Source organism: Bufo bufo, chromosome 1, assembly GCF_905171765.1.
Source record: "Bufo bufo chromosome 1, aBufBuf1.1, whole genome shotgun sequence".
Classification (NCBI taxonomy): domain Eukaryota; kingdom Metazoa; phylum Chordata; class Amphibia; order Anura; family Bufonidae; genus Bufo; species Bufo bufo.
Window position 1 is genome coordinate 695,386,159 of NC_053389.1, and position 18,544 is coordinate 695,404,702.

An 18,544-nucleotide genomic window follows, 5' to 3' on the forward strand; every position below is an offset into this window, starting at 1 on the left:
AGGAATTTGGGCCCCTTTGCCCTAGGCTGCAAAAAAGTGTCACACATGTGGTATCTCCGTATTCAGGAGAATTTGGGTAATGTGTTTTGGGGTGTTATTTTACATATACCCATGCTGGGTGAGAGAAATATCTTGGTCAAATGCCAACTTTGTATAATAAAATGGGAAAAGTTGTCTTTTGCCAAGATATTTCTCTCACCCAGCATGGGTATATGTAAAATGACACCCCAAAACACATTCCCCAACTTCTCCTGAATACGGAGATACCACATGTGTGACACTTTTTTGCAGCCTAGGTGGGCAAAGGGGCCCACATTCCAAAGAGCACCTTTCGGATTTCACCGGCCATTTTTTACAGAATTTGATTTCAAACTCCTTACCACACATTTTGGCCCTTAGAATGCCAGGGCAGTATAACTACCCCACAAGTGACCCCATTTTGGAAAGAAGACACCCCAAGGTATTCCGTGAGGGGCATGGCGAGTTCCTAGAATTTTTTATTTTTTGTCACAAGTTAGTGGAAAATGATGATTTTTTTTTATTATTTTTTTTCTTACAAAGTCTCATATTCCACTAACTTGTGACAAAAAATAAAAACTTCCATGAACTCACTATGCCCATCAGCGAATACCTTGGGGTGTCTTCTTTCGAAAATGGGGTCACTTGTGGGGTAGTTATACTGCCCTGGCATTCTAGGGGCCCAAATGTGTGGTAAGAAGTTTGAAATCAAATTCTGTAAAAAATGGCCGGTGAAATCCGAAAGGTGCTCTTTGGAATGTGGACCCCTTTGCCCACCTAGGCTGCAAAAAAGTGTCACACATGTGGTATCTCCGTATTCAGGAGAAGTTGGGGAATGTGTTTTGGGGTGTCATTTTACATATACCCATGCTGGGTGAGAGAAATATCTTGGCAAAAGACAACTTTTCCCATTTTTTTATACAAAGTTGGCATTTGACCAAGATATTTCTCTCACCCAGCATGGGTATATGTAAAATGACACCCCAAAACACATTCCCCAACTTCTCCTGAATACGGAGATACCACATGTGTGACACTTTTTTGCAGCCTAGGTGGGCAAAGGGGCCCACATTCCAAAGAGCACCTTTTGGATTTCACCGGCCATTTTTTACAGAATTTGATTTCAAACTCCTTACCACACATTTGGGCCCCTAGAATGCCAGGGCAGTATAACTACCCCACAAGTGACCCCATTTTGGAAAGAAGACACCCAAAGGTATTCGCTGATGGGCATAGTGAGTTCATAGAACTTTTTATTTTTTGTCACAAGTTAGTAGAATATGAGACTTTGTAAGAAAAAAAAAAAATCATAATTTTCCGCTAACTTGTGACAAAAAATAAAAAGTTCTATGAACTCACTATGCCCATCAGCGAATACCTTAGGGTGTCTACTTTCCGAAATGGGGTCATTTGTGGGGTGTTTGTACTGTCTGGCCATTGTAGAACCTCAGGAAACATGACAGGTGATCAGAAAGTCAGAGCTGCTTCAAAAAGCGGAAATTCACAATTTTGTACCATAGTTTGTAAACGCTATAACTTTTACCCAAACCATTTTTTTTTTACCCAAACATTTTTTTTATCAAAGAGATGTAGAACAATAAATTTAGAGCTAAATTTATATATGGATCTCGTTTTTTTTGCAAAATTTTACAACTGAAAGTGAAAAATGTCATTTTTTTGCAAAAAAATCATTAAATTTCGATTAATAACAAAAAAAGTTAAAATGTCAGCAGCAATGAAATACCACCAAATGAAAGCTCTATTAGTGAGAAGAAAAGGAGGTAAAATTCATTTGGGTGGTAAGTTGCATGACCGAGCAATAAACGGTGAAAGTAGTGTAGGTCAGAAGTGTAAAAAGTGGCCTGGTCTTTCAGGGTGTTTAAGCTATGGGGGCTGCGGTGGTTAAAATGGCAGACCCGGTTCTGTGCAGGAATTGTGCTTTTATTTCAGGTTCCACTCTTCAGAGGTTTGGATGCTGTCTGATCTGTAGTCAGCTCTCCATAATGCAGCAGGAAATTTAATTTTTGAAATCTGAGATTTGTAAATTAAGAGAGATAGTGTGTGGACTCTCATTGCAGTCCTTGGTGACCATGTGGCGCCGGGGGTGGTGTGGAGTGGGCCCAGCGTGCATGCTGGTTCATGTCTTCCCTGGATTCAATGGAGGCCATTTTGGCACCGAATATGACAGAAATTCAGGTGAGCCCAGCATGTGAGTGGAACCTACACCTTCTGAATTGTATGTTAGCCGCCATGGCACACAACAGGTATATAGTGTTAGGAACCCGTCTAACTAGAGATTGCCTTGACGTTCGGCAGACGGGCTCAGATAATTTTGTACAAAATGATTTGCCAAATATCTCTAACTGGCTGATATAGCATTTGCAATGATGCGGTGCTATGGGATGTGCTGACTGACCCCCTTTTTTTACTTCATTTGTAAATTAACCGTTAAACAAACTCAGGCTGAGAAAGTTGCAATGCCACTGCCACAGAGGCCCCCTAGAAATGGAAGATGGGTTACTGCAGGTTCTGGTAGACTGAGAGTTGTTGATAGAAGACATGTCCCACAGTCTGTGACTCTCCATAATTCATTTGCAGCACTTTCAGAGTGCAAGAGCAACATGGCGGATGGCTCAGACACAGTGGGTGAAGAACAATCATCTCCCATGCCTAAAGTATGCAAGACTGCAGCCAAAGACAAAAAGGAGAAGGTGAGGACTGATAGTATGCAGCTGTTGGTGGGCGATTCCATCATAAGAGGTGTGAAGTTTAAGGAAAATGGTGTTGTGAGATGTCTCCCTGGTGCTACCGCTAGCAGTGATAGACTACGTATCCTTAATATTGTTAGGCAAGCAAAGCAGGAAAGGGAGGAGGATGTCATTGTCCATCTTGGGACAAATGATCTGGCTTGCAATGAGGTTTCAAAGGTGAAGGAAGCTTTTCACACACTTGAAAATGATATACGAGAGGTTGCATCAACTGTCTCATTCTCTGCAGTTTTGCCTGTGCATAACCTTCAGCATGACAGGAAGATGCGCATTAAGGAATTGAATAAATGTATGGCTTGGTGAATGGTGTCTGAACCAAGGGTTTGGCTTTGTGTCTCATGTTAGCTCTCTTTGGAATGGAAAAGAACTGTACAAGAAAGATGGTTTGCATCTTCCTCTCAAGGGAACGAATGTCCTCAGTGAACAGTTCAAAGTATTTGCTAAGGAGCATTTAAACTAGGAAAGGGGGGCAAAAGAGTGATAATCCAGCAGTCCGACTGCCCCCTGGAACAATGCCAGAAGATGCCAGTAGCACATAGGTTAAAAAATGACAAGCTCAGATTCTTGTCTACAAATGCTTGCAGTTTAGGGAATAAGATCAATGAACTTGAGGCTATAATGGCATCTGAGAATATAGATTTAGTGGCTGTTACTGAGACGTGGTTCAATGGGAGTAATGACTGGGATATAACAATACCAGGGTTCTCTCTATATACGAAAGACAGAGAAGGCAAGAAGGGGGAGGGGTGGCCCTGTATGTGAAAGATAGCATAAAATCTAATTTAATACAAGTTAGCAAGACCAATTTAGAGTCAGTTTGGGTTACCTTACAGCTTGATAATCATAAGGTAACTCGTGTAGGTGTGATATATAGAACACCTAGCCAAGTCAAAGAATTAGATGATCTACTAGTTGAGGAAATAGCTAAAATGACATTGAAGGGGGAAGTTATCATTATGGGAGACTTTAATCTTCCTGATGTAAACTGGAAAACCAAAATAGCTAGTTCTGCCAGGAGTACAGATATTCTAAATTCCCTACTGGGATTATCTCGACAGCAAGTAGTTGAGGAGCCAACCCGGAAGGAGGCCATTTTAGATTTAGTATTCACAAATGGGAATTTGGTATCTGATATTACTGTAGGGGAAAGCTTGGGATCTAGTGATCACCGGTCAGTGTGGTTTACTATAATTACAGTGACTGATTCACATCACACAAAAACTAAAGTTTTAGATTTTAGAAAATCTGACTTTTCTAAAATTAGATTAGTGGTATACGAGTCCCTATTAGATTGGAACAGTTTCAATGGAGTCCAGGAGAAATGGGACTACTTAAAAGTGGCACTATTGAAGGCAACAGATAATTGCATTAGGCTTGTCAGTAAAAGCAAAAAAGGAAGAGACCACTGTGGTACTCAGCAGAAGTGGCCAAAATCATTAAAAACAAAAAGATAGCATTTAGTAATAAAAAAATAGAAAAAAACGAGGATGACAGGCAAATTTATAAGATTAGGCAGAGAGAGGCCAAACAAGTTATAAGAGCTTCTAAAGCGCAGGCAGAAGAGAAATTACCTCAGTCAGTGAAAAAAAGGCGATAAGACATTCTTCAGATACATAAATGAAAAAAGGAAACTAAAACAAGGAATTACCAAATTAAAAACAAAAGATGGAAGGTATATGGAAGAAGATAAAGAACTAGCTGACTGCCTCAATGAATACTTCTGTTCAGTTTTTACAAAGGAAAATGAAGACAAAGGACCTCATTTAGGAAGGAAGACTAATGAATCTTTTGACTCATGTGTCTTTACAGAGGAAGAGGTTCTAAGTCAGCTGTCTAAAATTAATCCAAATAAGTCACAGGGGCCTGATGGGATACACCCAAAGCTATTAAAAGAGCTCAGCGGTGAACTAGCAAAACTATTAACAGATTTATTTAACCAATCACTGGTAACAGGAGTTGTCCCAGAAGATTGGAAATTAGCAAAAAAAATGGTGTGCCCATTTACAAAAAAGGTAGTAGGCAGGAATCGGGCAACTATATGCCATTAAGCCTGACATCAATAGTGGGGAAATTAATGGAAACCATACTAAAGGAGAGGATTGTGGAACATCTAAAATCCCATGGATTGAAAGATGAAAAACAGCATGGGTTTACTTCAGGGAGATCATGTCAAAATAATCTTATTGATTTTTTTGATTGGTTGACTAAAATAATAGATGGCGGAGGTGCAGTAGACATCTCTTATCTAGACTTTAGTAAGGCTTTTGATACTGTCCCACATAGAAAGCTTATCAATAAATTGCAGTCTTTGGGCTTGGACTCCCATATTGTTGAATGGATTAGCCAGTGGCGGAGGGACAGACAACAGAGGGTTGTAGTCAATAGAGTATATTCAGACCATGGTCTTGTTACGAGTGGGGTACCTCAGGGATCTGTTCTGGGACCCATATTGTTTAATATCTTTATCAGTGAAATTGCGGAAGGCCTCGATGGTAAGGTGTGTCTTTTTGCTGATGACACAAAGATTTGTAACAGGGTTGATGTTCCTGGAGGGATACACCAAATGGAAAAGGATTTAGGAAAACTAGAGAAATGGTCAAATATCTGGCAACTAAAAACCCAAGAGCAGAATATAAAATCAGTGATACAGTCCTAACCTCAGTATCTGAGGAAAGAGATTTAGGGGTCATTATTTCAGAAGACTTAAAGGTAGGCAGACAATGCAATAGAGCAGCAGGAAATGCTAGCAGAAGGCTTGGGTGTATAGGGAGAGGCATTACCAGTAGAAAGAGGGAGGTGCTCATGCCGCTCTACAGAGCACTAGTGAGACCTCATTTGGAGTATTGTGCTCAGTACTGGAGACCATATCTCCAGAAGGATATTGATACTTTGGAGAGAGTTCAGAGAAGAGCTACTAAACTTGTACATGGATTGCAGGATAAAACTTACCAGGAAAGATTAAAGGACCTTAACAGGTATAGCTTAGAATTAAGACGAGAAAGAGGGGATATGATAGAAACTTTTAAATACATAAAGGGAATCAACAGGTAAAAGAGGAGAGAATATTTAAAAAAAGAAAAACTGCTACAAGAGGACATAGTTTTAAATTAGAGGGGCAAAGGTTTAAAAGTAATATCAGGAAGTATTACTTTACTGAGAGAGTAGTGGATGCATGGAATAGCCTTCCTGCAGAAGTGGTAGCTGCAAATACAGTGAAGGAGTTTAAGCATGCATGGGATAGGCATAAGGCCATCCTTCATATAAGATAGGGCCACGGGCTATTCATAGTATTCAGTATATTGGGCAGACTAGATGGGCCAAATGGTTCTTATCTGCCGACACATTCTATGTTTACCGCTGGGGGCACTATAGGGGGACTTTTTTCTACTGAAGGATCTTTGGGAGCATTATTACTACTGGGGGTACCTTGAAGGCATTATTATTATTATTTGCCACAATATGGAGGGCACTGCTGTTAATGGAGGCACTCTTGGGGTGCATTATCACTATTGGGGTCATTATTACGTCACACGTCATCCAGCACGAGAGTTTGCGTGGGATCTTCGCACTAAAATGGTGAGTACTGTATGTATTTTTTTTAATGCCATTTCAGGGGAAATGTATTCATTACCACAAAGCACAAGGGCATTCGGCTTTGCTGCTCATCGAATTTTTCACTTCGAATACTTCGATTTAGTCAACCCTAATGTTAACATATCTTTTTTTTTTTTGCTGGACTTTGCAGTATTGAAAAGTGTAGTACCCTACGTTTTTCCATCCGGCAGAGTCCAGCAAAAAATGTATATGTTAACGTATAGTTTTTTTTTTGTTTTTGTTTTTTACATTGGCACTCTATGGTGACTGAGGCATCTGTTAATTTTTTTTCATACATTAAACATAAGAAAAAAGTGATGTGAACCCAACCTAACAGGTGTTAGCTTAAAGCTTAATGTAAATGTAAGGGATGCATCTTCTTGACCTAAGCACAAAAGGGAATTTAGGCCATACACTCACTGAGGAGCCTCGCTATGTAGGCTGTGCAACAGGGGTCATGAAGTGTACTGCCATATAAATGTACCTCTCTTCATAAAAAATTTGATTGATAGTGCATGCCACAATTTATTTATTTTTTGGATTCATGGAGAATGCAAAAAAAGTATTTTTGTGCGGCATGTGTACTAAAGTATAATTCAGGACCTGTACACTGGAATAGAGACATATTACAGCCTTGTGAACAATGTCATACAGTGCCTTGCAAAAGTATTCACCCCCTTGACTTTTTTTGTATTTTGGTGCCTCACAACCTGGAATTAACATAGAATGTTTGAGGATTTGCATCATTTAATTTATAGAACATGCCAACTTTGAAGATGTTTTTATTTATTTATTGTGAAGCAAACAACAAATACGACAAAATAACAGAAAAGGTCAATGTGCATAACTATTCACCCCCCTAAAGTCAATACTTTGTAGAGCCACCTTTTGCGGCAATCACAGCTGCAAGTCACTTTGGATAAGTCTCTATGAGTTTGCCACATCTTACCACTGGGATCTTTGCCCATTCCTCCTTGGAAAACTGCTCCAGCTCCATCATGTTGGATGGTTTGCGCTTGTGAACAGCAATCTTTAAGTCTGACCACAGATTTTCAGTTGAATTTAGATCTGGGCTTTGACTAGACCATTCTAACACATTTACATGTTTCCCCTTAAACCACTCAAGTGTTGCTTTAGCAGTGTGTTTGGGGTCATTGTCCTGATGGAAGGTGAACCTCCGTCCTAGCCTCAAATCACGCACACAGTTGTACAGATTTTGCTCAAGAATATCCCTGTATTTAGCACCATCCATCTTTTCCTCAACTCTGACCAGTTTCCCCGTCCTGGCTGCTGAAAAACATCCCCACAGCATGATGCTGCCACCACCATGTTTTACTGTGGGGATGGTGTTCTTTGGGTGATGCGATGTGTTGGGTTTGCTCCAGACTTAGCGTTTTCTTGGATGGCCGAAAGTTCAATTCTAGTCTCATCAGACCAGAGCACCTTCCTTCATACATTTTGGGAGTCTCCCACATGCCTTTTCGCAAACTCACAACGTGTTTTCTTGTTTTTAGCTGAAAGTAATGGCTTTCATCTGGCCACTCTGCCATAAAGCCGAATTCTATGGAGCTTACGGCTTATTGTCGTCCTATGTACAGATACTCCAGTCTCTGCTGGGAACTCTGTAGCTCCTCCAGGGTTACCTTAGGTCTCTGTGCTGCCTCTCTGATTAATGCCCTCATTGTCTGGTCCGTGAGTTTTGGTGGGCGGCCGTCTTTTGGCAGGTTTGCTTTTGTGCCATGTTCTTTCCATTTGGTTATGATAGATTTTATGGTGCTCCTGGGAATCATCAAAGATTTGGATTTTTTTTATAACCTAACCCTGACTTGTACTTCTCAACAACATTGTCCCTTACTTGTTTGGAGAGTTCCTTGGTCTTCATGGCAGTGTTTGGTTAGTGATGCCTCTTGCTTAGGTGTTGCAGCCTCTGGGGCCTTTCAAAAAAGGTGTGTATATGTAATGACAGATCATGTGACACTTAGATTGCACACAGGTGGACATCATTTCTCAAATTATGTGACTTCTGAAGGTAGTTGGTTGCACCAGAGCATTTTATGGGCTTCCTAACAAAGGGGGTGAATACATACGCACATGCTAATTTTCTGTTTTCTATTTCTAAACAATAGTTTTATTTATATATTTTTCTCATTTCACTTCACCAACTTAGACTATTGTGTTCTGATCAATCACAAAAAATTCAGATTAACAAAACATTGAATTTAAGGCTGTAATGTAACAAAATACGAAACAAGTCAAGGGGGTGAATACTTTTGCAAGGCACTGTATAGTCACCTAAGCACTGGCCTTAACCCCTTAGTGACCACCCATACGTGTTTTTACAGGGGTCACTAAGGGGCCTTAGGCTGGGCCGCCGCGTTTTTACGGCGGCCCAGTCTAAGCGCTGCACGGCTCCCCTGTGCAGCGGGGAGCGCGGACCTGGCTCTCACATGAGAGCCGGGGCCCTGTTCTAACAGCCCGGACCGGCAGGAGTGACGATCCGGGTGTTTAACCCTTTACATGCCGGGCGCAATGGCGCCATCTGTATGTAAAGTAGTGACAGAGGGAGCGGACTCCCTCTGTCTCCCATCAGCACCCAGAAAATGCGATCGCGGGGTGCTGATGTGTTGGGAAGCTTACCTTGCTTCCGATCAGGGCCCTGAGCCTATCTTCATTTATCTCCAGCAGGCTGTGCCTCTCTGGCGCAGCCTGCTGGTCAATGTTTGAATAGCATTGCTATTGAAATGCAATGCATTATAGAGATAATGCATAACATTTTAAAAGCAATCAAAATACTGTATATTATAGTCCCCTTGTGGGACTATTAAGTAGTAAAAAAAATAGAAAAAAATACACATTTATTAAATAAAAAAAATTCCATAAAATAAAAAAATATGCTTTTTTTCCATTGAAAATACGCTTTTCAATGAAAAAAATAGCAAAAAGAAAATATCCCCCATATGTTTGGTATTGCCGCGTCTGTAACGACCGGGACTACATAAATATTACATAAATTATCCCCTATGGTGAATGCCGTAAAAATAAAAAATAAAAAAAAGACAGAATTTTGAATTTATTCTCAGTTTCCACAGAAAAAAACGTAATAATAAGCGATCAAAAAGCGGCATTTACTCCAAAATCATACCAATGAAAAATACAAGTCGTCTTTCAAAAATCAAGCCCTCACACAATTCCAAAAAAAAAAAAAAAAAAGTTATGGGTCTTGTGAAGTGGCAATGCAAAATCATTTTTTGGGTTGATAAAAGGGGTTTTATTGCAAAAAAAGTAGTAAAACGTAAACAAAATTATAAGTATTTAGTATCACTATAATCGTACTGACCAAGAGAATAAAGATATTATGTTATTTGTACCGAAAAATGAACGCCATAAAATTTATAATGTAAAAACGCAGTGGCAGTATTGCTATTTTTCCCCATCTCCCTCCCAGAAAGAGTTAATAAAAGTTAATCAGAAAGTTATGTGTACCCCAAAATTGCGCCATCAAAAACTAAAACTTGTCCCGTAAAAAACAAGCCCTCATAAAGCTATATAGACGAAAAAATTTAAAAGTTATAGCTCTTGGAACGAGACCATGAAAAAAGGAAGAAAAACGCTTGGTCATAAAGGCCCAAACAGGCTTGGTCACTAAGGGGTTAAGATTTTATGAATTTCTTAACAAACATTGTAGCAGGAAAAAAAAAATCAATTTGAGTTTTTTGGGCCCTTATTTTCCAGACCCTGTACGTTTTTAAAGGGTTTCTGTCACCAGATTTAACCCTATTAACCACCTCAGCCCCCAGTGCTTAAACACCCTGAAAGACCAGGCCACTTTTTACACTTCTGACCTACACTACTTTCACCGTTTATTGCTCGGTCATGCAACTTACCACCCAAATGAATTTTACCTCCTTTTCTTCTCACTAATAGAGCTTTCATTTGGTGGTATTTCATTGCTGCTGACATTTTTACTTTTTTTGTTATTAATCGAAATTTAACGATTTTTTTGCAAAAAAATGACATTTTTCACTTTCAGTTGTAAAATTTTGCAAAAAAAACGACATCCATATAGAAATTTTGCTCTAAATTTATAGTTCTACATGTCTTTGATAAAAAAAAAATGTTTGGATAGAAAAAAAATGGTTTGGGTAAAAGTTATAGCGTTTACAAACTATGGTACAAAAATGTGAATTTCCGCTTTTTGAAGCAGCTCTGACTTTCTGAGCACCTGTCATGTTTCCTGAGGTTCTACAATGCCCAGACAGTACAAACACCCCACCCCAAATGTGTGGTAAGGAGTTTGAAATCAAATTCAGTAAAAAATGACCTGTGAAATGGGTATATGTAAAATGACACCCCAAAACACATTCCCCAACTTCTCCTGAGTACGGAGATACCAGATGTGTGACACTTTTTTGCAGCCTAGGTGGGCAAAGGGGCCCATATTCCAAAGAGCACCTTTCGGATTTCACAGGTCATTTTTTACAGAATTTGATTTCAAACTCCTTACCACACATTTGGGCCCCTAAAATGCCACGGCAGTATAACTACCCCACAAGTGACCCCATTTTGGAAAGAAGAGACCCCAAGGTATTCGCTGATGGGCATAGTGAGTTCATGGAAGTTTTTATTTTTTGTCACAAGTTAGTGGAATATGAGACTTTGTATGAAAAAAAAAAAAAAAAAAAATCAGCATTTTCCACTAACTTGTGACAAAAAATAAAAAATTCTAGGAACTCGCCATGCCCCTCACGGAATACCTTGGGGTGTCTTCTTTCCAAAATGGGGTCACTTGTGGGGTAGTTATACTGCCCTGGCATTTTCCAGGGGCCCTAATGTGTGGTAAGTAGGTAAATGACCTGTGAAATCCTAAAGGTGCTCTTTGGAATATGGGCCCCTTTGCCCACCTAGGCTGCAAAAAAGTGTCACACATGTGGTATCGCCGTATTCAGGAGAAGTTGGGGAATGTGTTTTGGGGTGTCATTTTACATATACCCTTGCTGGGTGAGAGAAATATCTTGGCAAAAGACAACTTTTCCCATTTTTTTATACAAAGTTGGCATTTGACCAAGATATTTCTCTCACCCAGCATGGGTATATGTAAAATGACACCCCAAAACACATTCCCCAACTTCTCCTGAGTACGGCGATACCAGATGTGTGACACTTTTTTGCAGCCTAGATGCGCAAAGGTGCCCAAATTCCTTTTAGGAGGGCATTTTTAGACATTTGGATACCAGACTTCTTCTCACGCTTTGGGGCCCCTAGAATGCCAGGGCAGTATAAATACCCCACATGTGACCCCATTTTGGAAAGAAGACACCCCAAGGTATTCAATGAGGGGAATGGCGAGTTCATAGAAATTTTTTTTTTTTGGCACAAGTTAGCGGAAATTGATATTTTTAATTTTTTTCTCACAAAGTCTCCCGTTCCGCTAACTTGGGACAAAAATTTCAATCTTTCATGGACTCAATATGCCCCTCACGGAATACCTGGGGGTGTCTTCTTTCCGAAATGGGGTCACATGTGGGGTATTTATACTGCCCTGGCATTCTAGGGGCCCTAAAGCGTGAGAAGAATCTGGAATATAAATGTCTAAAAAATTTTACGCATTTGGATTCCGTGAGGGGTATGGTGAGTTCATGTGAGATTTTATTTTTTGACACAAGTTAGTGGAATATGAGACTTTGTAAGGAAAAAAAAAAAAAATTCCGCTAACTTGGGCCAAAAAAATGTCTGAATGGAGCCTTACAGAGGGATGATCAATGACAGGGGGGTGATCAATGACAGGGGGGGTGATCAATGACAGGGGTGGTGATCAATGACAGGGGGGTGATCAATGACAGGGGGGTGATCAATGACAGGGGGGTAATCAATGACAGGGGGGTAATCAGGGAGTCTATATGGGGTGATAACCACAGTCATTGATCACGCCCGTGTAAGGCTTCATTCAGACGTCCGTATGCGTTTTGCGGATCCGATCCATCTATCAGTGCATCCGTAAAAATCATGCGGACATCTGAATGGAGCTTTACAGGGGGGTGATCAGGGAGTCTATATGGGGTGATAACCACAGTCATTGATCATGCCCCTGTAAGGCTTCATTCAGACGTCCGGATGCGTTTTGCGGATCCGATCCATCTATCAGTGCATCCGTAAAAATCATGCGGACATCTGAATGGAGCTTTACAGGGGGGTAATCAATGACAGGGGGGTGATCAGGGAGTCTATATGGGGTGATAACCACAGTCATTGATCATGCCCCTGTAAGGCTTCATTCAGACGTCCGGATGCGTTTTGCGGATCCGATCCATCTATCAGTGGATCCGTAAAAATCATGCGGACGTCTGAATGGAGCTTTACAGGGGGATAATCAATGACAGGGGGGTAATCAATGACAGGGGGGTGATCAGGGAGTCTATATGGGGTGATCACCACAGTCATTGATCACGCCCCTGTAAGGCTTCATTCAGACATCCGGATGCGTTTTGCGGATCCGATCCATCTATCAGTGCATCCGTAAAAATCATGCGGACATCTGAATGGAGCTTTACAGGGGGGTGATCAGGGAGTCTATATGGGGTGATCACCACAGTCATTGATCATGCCCCTGTAAGGCTTCATTCAGACGTCCGGATGCGTTTTGCGGATCCGATCCATCTATCAATGCATCCGTAAAAATCATGCGGACATCTGAATGGAGCTTTACAGGGGGGTGATCAATGACAGGGGTGTAATCAATGACAGGGGGGTGATCAGGGAGTCTATATGGGGTGATCACCACAGTCATTGATCATGCCCCTGTAAGGCTTCATTCAGACGTCCGGATGCGTTTTGCGGATCCGATCCATCTATCAGTGCATCCGTAAAAATCATGCGGACATCTGAATGGAGCTTTACAGGGGGGTGATCAATGACAGGGGTGTAATCAATGACAGGGGGGTGATCAGGGAGTCTATATGGGGTGATCACCACAGTCATTGATCACGCCCCTGTAAGGCTTCATTCAGACGTCCGGATGCGTTTTGCGGATCCGATCCATCTATCAGTGGATCCGTAAAAATCATGCGGACGTCTGAATGGAGCTTTACAGGGGGTTGATCAATGACAGGGGGGTAATCAATGACAGGGGGGTGATCAGGGAGTCTATATGGGGTGATCAGGGGCTAATAAGGGGTTAATAAGTGACGGGGGGGGGGTGTAGTGTAGTGTAGTGGTGCTTGGTGCTACTTTACTGAGCTACCTGTGTCCTCTGGTGGTCGATCCAAACAAAGGGGACCACCAGAGGACCAGGTAGCAGGTATATTAGACGCTGTTATCAAAACAGCGTCTAATATACCTGTTAGGGGTTAAAAAAAACACATCTCCAGCCTGCCAGCGAACGATCGCCGCTGGCAGGCTGGAGATCAACTCTCTTACCTTCCGTTCCTGTGAGCGCGCGCGCCTGTGTGCGCGCGTTCACAGGAAATCTCGCGTCTCGCGAGATGACGCACGGATGCGTCCAGGAGGAATGAATCAACCACCTTCCGGACGCATCCGTGCGTTAGGCGGTCGGGAGGTGGTTAAGCTTGCTGACATTAGCGATGTGCTAATGTCAGCTAAACCTAACTAGCCTATTCCTACTTTTATCTATGCCCCCGTTACTGCAGAAATATAACTTGTATAATATGCTAATTAGCCTCTAGGAGTAGGGGGGGGGGCCTTGTTCCTGCTCCTAGAGGCTCTGTTCTCCCACCTTTGTCGCCAGCCTCCAAGTCCTGATTGACAGGGCCAGGCAGCACTCGCATCTGTCTGCCAGCCCTGTGCTCTGCTGAAATCTTGTGCCGCTCAGCATTCGGCGCAGGCACGGTGAGGGAAGAATACTAAACGGCTCGAGATTTCACCAGAGCACAGGGCTGGCAGACAGATGCGAGTGCTGCCTGGTCCTGTCAATCAGGACTTGAAGGGAGGCGACAAAGGTGGGAGAACGGAGCCTCTAGGAGCAGGAACAACACTCCCCCACTCCTAGAGGCTAATTAGTATATTATAAAAGTTAGATTTCTGTTGTAACGGGGGCATAGATAAAAGTAGGAATAGGCTAGTTAGGTTTAGCTATTAGCACATCGCTAATGTCAGCTAGCTTAATAGGGTTAAATCTGGTGACAGAAACCCTTTAAGGCCTCTAACTCCACAGGTTCTCAGCTTTTGATAAGTCTCTAGGAGGTTATCACCCTAGCACTGTTCTCTTTCTGTGATTTTGATGTGTGGCACAGTGTATGATAATGGATTTTGGGGTAGTTTGGCATAACTTAGTTCCGTTTGAAAAGTACTTGGCTTATATATCTTTGATGCCATTTTGTGGCTCATATGCAGTAGGGCACAGCCGTTTCTCCATCTTTCCCTTATATTTTAAGTAGTAGATTACATAGCTGTGCACACATGCCACCAAGAATTTGCCAAGCTGTATCATGCTCTCAAATCAGACCGATTTACATGTTTGTGCTAATTATTTATAGTAAATAAGTGTGAACATGGCAATAAACGTTATTTAGGGAACAAGCCTCATTTAAAATAATAGTACAATATGGTGGCTCACTTCAAGCGAATTATGGAATCAGGTGCTACTAACCCAAATTAGAGGGACACCCACCCTCTAGTCAAGTAAGCTAATAGATAAGGAAATAGTGGTTGAGCACTCAGGCACTTGGACTTAATAAAGTCTATTAAATCAATTTATTGATACATGTATTAGTCATAAAATCAATTAAGATAAATGTAAAACATATGATATAGTCACCAATCGGAATCAATGTGCTGAAATTTCACACTTCACATATACTGTCTTTGCAATGTCCAAACAGTGTGGGCTGACAGGACAAGTGGCTAGACGCAAATCCACTACCAGTGTGTCAAATCCCAGGTATGGCTATCAGTCCTTATCCCATATATGGAACCGCGTCAAGCACAGGTAGATATCCAAGGCATGGTTAGGATGATAGTGATTATATCTTCCACAGAGTTTTCGGTGCAATAGGACTTTGACGTTATCACAAGCTTAATAGCTGTAGGTATTATTCATAACCTTATGTGTGAGTCAATGCTTTGAGGAGGAATAGTTCTTACCTTCCTTCCTATCCACACAAGTAGCAAGCGGTGCAGGTTAGTGCCGGTGTCACGCTTCAAACTGCTCACGCTGGCTGTCCCGAACTATCGCGGGAGTTGGAGCGGGACTTGGTTAGTCCGTGCGTGGTGATCCTCCGGCTGGAACAAGGAAACTGCCTCTTCGGTCTGTGTTTGTTTGTTCCTATAGAGGTTACTGCGACTGCAATTGTAATATTCGTAGCGTGGCCACGCTAATGATCACGGAGGTACTGCTCACAGGTGTCCGGTCCAGACGCGTTTCGGGAATTAGCCTTCCCTTCCTCAGTGGTGCCTTGACACCTGTATGCCTCCGCCTTTTATATCCCAAATGACACCCAAAATTATGGATTCCTGGATTTCCATTTTGGAATGCGTTTTCCAGTTTCTCTGCATGCGGTATTCATGCGGTTTTGTTGAGCATATATGCGTTTTTTCTGCTGCATGATTCTACTGTTGTATGTAGACTTGAGGTATGAAAGCATTTTTTTATATCTAGTTGTTTAACTGAGATATAACATCTTTAACAATTATTTCATTAACAATAGTGCATTCTCTGATAACCATGTGAGTGAAGTTTGTCATCTCTTATTCTAGCCATCCCGAAGATGAACAAATATAATAAACTATGATAAACTATGAATAGTTTCAATATAAATACATAAAATTCCGTAAAATATTAAAATATATAAAAATATATATAAAAATATAAAAAAGCATAACATATTGGATGTACCCAACAGAACAAATATCTGAATATTTTGAATATTGGGGATCTGGCATGGACCCCAGAGACATGATCGACCTTCATATTAAAATATGGCCCTGTTTGTATCATAGCCAATTCCACTAATCAAGGGTTGAATCCAATGACAAATGAATGTAAAATAGATGTGCAATAAGAAACATATTGATTGGATGTCGTATTGATTGGAAACCATTATCACCGAGAACACACAGAGGGAGAAAGACCAGAAGAAGTCATAGGAAGGGAAAGACAACACAGGAGACACCAATAAATGAAGACACCACTATAATTAATTTAAGTTCAGTTCATCTCACGAATTCACAATCACTATTATTACAAAAGGGTCTTAAGTTTGCACCAACTGAAAAATTGGACAAATTTTCTGTCTATATAGGGATCCAAAAATTTATACGGAATCTCTGTTTAAAAAAACACTTCCTAAAAAATCCTATAGGGAGAACTGACTCCAAGAATTCATCGACTAAAACTATTCTCAAAAATAGATCCACAATGTTTCCCAGAAATGAAATTAGTGCGGAAATGTCCACTTTTCAGAGGAATGTTGAAGTGGACATACGCAAACTAAACACAAAAGGTCTGGGACAGGGAAACCTAACTAGAGATGAATGTCATTCCATAAAACAATTACAGAAAAATGGAAACATTACCATACGCCCCGCAGATAAGGGGGGCGGAACAGTAATAATGAATACGGTTGATTACAATGATGAATGTTTGCGACAACTTAGAGATGTGCAGACATATGAGATGTTGAAAAATGATCCGCTGGAGCATTTTTATCGGGAACTCAAGACGCTGTGTAAGAGGGGATTGGATTCAGCTGTCATTTCAAGTCAAGAACATGATTTTATCTTGGGGACACAGAGGAAACTACCAGTTTTCTACTGTCTCCCCAAGGTCCATAAATGCATGTTGAGACCACCTGGTAGACCGATAGTCTCAGGTATAGGTTCCATATCTTCAAATTTGTCAAAATATATTGACGTACAGCTTCAACCGATTGTGAAAAAAACCAGTTCGTATATCAAAGACACCACCCATATCATACAAATATTAGAAGAATTGATAGTAGAACCAGAGTGGATTATGGGCACACTCGATATACAATCTCTATATACTATAATTGACCATCAACAAGGGATGTCAGCAATTCGAGAACAACTAAATAGAGATGGCACAATAAACGAGAAACACACAGAGTTTATTATAGAGGGTATTGGGTATATCTTAGCCCACAACTATTTTTATTTTGAAGGCCAGTTTTATCTACAGAAATGTGGAACCGCCATGGGGACCAGATTCGCCCCGAGTTATGCAAATTTATTTTTGGCAGAATGGGAAGAAACCACCATCAAACCCAAACTCGGGGTGGATCTGGCCCTATGGCGTAGATTCATAGACAACATTATTTTTGTCTGGAAAGGCAGTAGAGAGACACTGGAAATATTTCTAAATGAGATAAACACTAATTTTATGAATTTAAAGTTTACCTCCAATATTATGGAAATAGTTGAATTCCTGGATCTAAAAATCAGGAAAGAGGGCAATAAATATATATGTAGTACATTTACCAAACCGACATCTAAAAATAGTTTCATTCAGTTTTCCAGCTGCCATCTGCCAAACTGGCTGATTAATATCCCTTTTGGCCAGTTTGGTAGAATTAAGAGAAACTGTACACAAGAAGGTGATTTTGAGATGGAAGCTGTAAAAATGAAGAATCAGTTTTTAAATAGACAATATCCAGAGAAAATCCTAGACGAAGCATTAGAAAAAACAAGAAACAAAGATAGACAAACTTGGTTCCAGGATAAAAAATCAGCAAGTAAAGACGTACAAGAAGGTGGTACAATCAATACCAGAATGATACTTCCCTTCAACAATAACTATAAGAGATTGCAGAAAATCATTAAAGCCCATTGGCATCATATTTTGAGTAATCGGGTGATTGGCCATTTAATGCCCACTGGGCCACTTCTAACATTCACTAAAGCCCCTAACTTGCGACTCAAAATAGCCCCATCAATTAAAAAACCAATGAAACAGGATAATACAACTATAGATACCTGGATGAAATTAAAAGGTTTTTTTAAATGCGGTAGGTGCATGGCCTGTAAGATCTCCCCGACACCAAGGAAAATATCAACAATTTCCTCCACTCAAAATAGATATAAATGGGAGATAAAGGAATGTCTGACCTGCAATACCACTGGTGTTGTCTACCTGATCCAGTGCCCTTGTAAAAGACAGTATATAGGACGTACCAAACGCCTTTTGAAAACCA

The 18,544-nt window shown here is 40.9% G+C and overlaps 1 protein-coding gene across 1 annotated transcript in view; it reads right to left on the reverse strand.

The window, feature by feature from the left end:
* The window catches only part of AGBL1 (AGBL carboxypeptidase 1), a 1,172,656-nt gene that overhangs the window by 739,537 nt on the left and 414,575 nt on the right, over positions 1-18,544 (reverse strand). The window lies entirely within an intron of this gene.